Source organism: Cebus imitator, unplaced genomic scaffold (assembly GCF_001604975.1).
Source record: "Cebus imitator isolate Cc_AM_T3 unplaced genomic scaffold, Cebus_imitator-1.0 Scaffold496, whole genome shotgun sequence".
In the NCBI taxonomy this organism is placed as follows: Eukaryota; Metazoa; Chordata; class Mammalia; order Primates; family Cebidae; genus Cebus; species Cebus imitator.
In genome coordinates, this window is record NW_016107811.1 from 430,317 (window position 1) to 434,372 (window position 4,056).

The 4,056-nt window shown below is 43.5% G+C and overlaps 1 pseudogene; it reads right to left on the reverse strand.

Annotated features, from left to right (window-relative positions):
• Window positions 1–338: 338 nt before the first annotated feature.
• On the reverse strand, window positions 339–3,569 carry LOC108292603 (annotated as a pseudogene).
• Window positions 3,570–4,056: the final 487 nt, after the last annotated feature.

Genomic DNA, 4,056 nt, shown 5'->3' on the forward strand with positions numbered 1-4,056 from the left:
TTTTTTTTTTTTTTTTTTTTTTGTATGCTGGATATAGTAACTGATACAGTGGATGGGCTCTAGATTATATTCTTCACTGAATGTTGAATCCTGTTCTAGCAGCGTCTATTTAAATTTAGCCCTCACATGCACAAATTGACACATCTCTTGTTTGAGAAGTGTCCATTGCCCTTATTAGGTTTAATTACAAAATTTGATCATGATCATAGTGTAGTCTCTCAAAGTGCTCTAGAAATTGTCAGTGGTTTACATGAAGTGGCCATGGGTCTCCGGAGCACCCTGAAACTGTATTGAAGTTGTACATATTTCCAAACATTTTTATTTTATTTATTTACTTATTTTCAAGATATGCAGCAAGTTTAAAACCTGAAGGTTAACAGAAACGACAACAAGACACAGATGAAATGCTACAGTAAAATGGGGCTGGGGGTAGAAGGGGGCAGAGGGACATTGGATATCATCATGGCAACTAGTGAGTGACTCCTCTGGTGTCCTGAGATCATGAGACACTTGACCATGTCACAAAGAATGGAGTAAACTAAAAACTCTGAAAGACAGTAGGTGGAGGCATTGCCAAGATTAGACTAGGGGTTGGGGCCTGGAGCTTTATCACAATAGTGTTGCTCAAGGATGTCTGGGCTCAAGAGTATTCTGGTCAGCATTTTAACATCCAGAGAAGGGCTTCTTCAGGACACACTCCCTTCTCTTAACACCAGGTGAAGAAACCCAGCCCATTCTGAGTAACTGGGCCCCATAATACCTTGGTCTTTTGATGCACAGCAGCACTACATACCACTGTGCCCCCCAGCCAGCTTCACTATGTCTGCTAAGCACCCACTTTGCAAATGGATCCCAAACAGAGAACAAATCCAGAGAAGGTGGGAGAAGCCACAGTGGTGGGATTTAAGAAACAGGAGTTGGCCAGAGGAGAAGACGTGTCCCATGTTGGGTCCCTTGTAGACATCATGAAGATTGCTATCACTCAGAAGCAACTTTTCCCCAGGTTTGAAGGCTGGCATCCCAAGGTAGGGGCAGCTGGCACAGCGGAAAGTATTACCCAGGTGGCCATTGCCACGAGCTGACTTGGGTTGGGAACTCATCTGTTTCCTTGACTTCTGTTTGTCTAGTTCTTCAGCAAGGCCACAGGTGCAGCTCTGGCAGGTCTTCCTCTTTTTCCCTTCCCCACAAGAAGCAGCCCACAGGGAAGCCAGATCTGGCTTTTTCAAATCTTCTGGATCCAGCGGCTCATCTGAGTCAATGAGATCCATGCTGTCATCCTCCATATCATTGGCTGAGAGGGTCCACAGCTTGGCAGCAGCAGGGTACCCAGCAAGCTTCACTGAAGGAGATAGGACTACTCGGTAATGGAAAGCTTAAGCTGATGAGAAGGACCCACTTCAAAGTTTGGTTTTATGCCTGTGATCTGAACAAACAGCAGGCTGTCACTTTCATAACCCAGGTGTTCTTGAACAGACTGTTACCCCCTCAGGGATTAAGGGCTCCCACCGCAGCTCTTTCGCTTCCACAAGACCAGAAGGAGTCAGGGCCAAACACAGCTTAGATGTTGTCTTCCCTTTGCTATTGTTACCTGCAGCTTTCTCTACTGGTTCTTTCAGAAAAAGACATCCACCAGGCTGAAAGATGCAGGCAATTTCAGCCAAAATCTCAGCACTGCGCAGAGTGCTGCTTCCCAGGACTAAGCCCGACAAAATGATGTCAAAGCTGGATTATTTGTGGGCAGAATGCAACAGCTGGCTCATGTTTTCCACAGACACGCGGCCCTCATTGCCAGTTAACACTTGAAGCTTATCCACCAGATCTTTCAGTCTCCACTGGGATGACTTATCCCAGACCACTGACACAGACTGGCTGGCAGAGATCCCCAAATCTGCCATTCCTGCAGTGCAGTACCGATGGACCTAAAACCTGCTGCCTGGGCTCACCTCCAGCTTCTCCTCAGCCGTCGACCCCACACAAACATTTTTAAAATGAAAAGGCACTCTCATGTTCTCCTCCCTCTGTGCACTTTGCTGTTGGTGTGACAAGGCATCGGAACATGCTTCTGTTTCTGGCTTTTTTTTTTTTTTTGGTAAAGTGGTGTTAACTATATGGTTATTGGCTAGAAATCCTGAGTTATCAACTGTATATATCAATAGTTTGTAAAACGAACAAAACAAACGAGACAAACTCTTGATGCTCCTTGTTTGGCATTGAGGCTGTGGAGCAGATACCTTTTGCAGGGGCTGTAGCTCAGGGCGTGCATGTGAGACTGGGGCCAGCTGACTCTGCAGTGGGAATTCATTTCGCTCCAGGTTGTCTTGGTTCTGCATATAGTGACACAGCATTCTGCTGCCATCTTAGCCGTGGACAAAGGGGGGGTCAGCTGGCACGAGAAGTTTTGTTTTGTTTCAGTTAAGTGCGGTCGTTTTTAAACTGTTTTTAAACAAACTGTAGAACTCTTCATTGTGGGTGAAGCGGAGATCCATTGCATCAATGAAGGTCAAGAATCTTCTGTACTTAAACACAATTTTGTTAGTTTGTTACTTGTTTTTTTTTTTTTATATGTGTAGAATGTCAAAATTTTTTTGAAGTTAAATAAACAGGATTACATTCAAAAAATAAATAAACAAATAAATTTAGCCCTCACTCCTACTGTGTAACACTGGTAATTCATGGTCCATAATCCTAGGATGTGGGCTTTCTAGGGTCTCCATGAATACATAGGCATTCATGAAGGTTTACATATTCTGCATTAGAATAAGCCTAACCTCTTGCATATTTCCATTATTGTTAACCTCTGAAATCTCTGTTCAGGTCTCAGCCTCCCCAAAATTATCATCTGCTAGACCTTCTGAAGTCTTGCCCTGCAAATACAGACTTTAGTAGTGAACTGAATAGCTCAGGGAAATTTTAATGCAATTTCTGAGGGCTCCTTTTCTATAGCTCCTTCCTCTACGTGACCTTCACCCTCCAAACACAGCTGTGTTCGAAGGCCTGAGCTCTGATCTTTGTTTCTTCTGCCCAGAGACACTGCTGCTCTCTGTTTGGGCTCCATCTCTCAGTGCTGGATGAATGTGAGGGTGACCATGTGCTTCCTTTTTCTGAAGGAAAGCAATCCAGTGCTGCATGTTTCCATTTTATATAATTTGTCTAGCTTCTATTGTTGCTCACATCTGAAAGGTGAGTCCAATACCAGCTACTCAGACATGACTAGAACTGGATGTCAAGAAATTTATTTTTCTAAAAGGAATAAATGTTTTTTAAAAATTATGTTTTTCTCATCTCTAGTTGTAGTGCACAGCTACATATAAAAGCCTCTTACCACATGCTCTGACTAAAATTCAGATTATAAATTAAATTGTATTTTCCTGGCCAGTACTAGGAGCCAAGAAAATTTTATATTTTTATAGGGTTCTGTCTTTTATTTTCATACCTTCCACAAAACATTTAATAACAAGATAGAATATGTTTGACCTAATCTTTGTGGACTTTTCTATTATTCATATAATTGGAGTAAAACTTTAACACTTACATACATATTAATTTTCTTTCTTTTTTGAGACATTTTGCTTGTCACCCAGGCTGGAGTACAATGGCGCGATCTCAGATCACTGCAACCTCCACCTCTTGGGTTCAAGTGATTCTCCTGCCTTAGCCTCCTGAGTAGCTGGGATTGTAGTTGTGCGCCACCAGGAACAGCTAAGTTTTGTATTTTTTAGTGGAGACGGCATTTCACCATGTTGGCCAGGCTGGTCTTGAACTCCTGACCTCAGGTGATCCACCCACCTTGGCCTCCCAAAGTGCTGGGATTACAGGTGTGAACCACCGTGCCCAGCCAATACTGATTTTTATAATAACAGGACACTATAGGAAGAAATATTTCTGGCTGGGCGCAGTGGCTCACGCCTGTAATCCCAGCACTTTGGGAGGCTGAGGCAGGTGAATCACGAGGCCAGGAGTTCAAGATCAGCCTGGCCAAGATGGTGAAACCCCATCTCTGCTAAAAATACAAAAATTAGCTGGGTGTGGTGGTGGGTGCCTGTAATCCCAGCTACT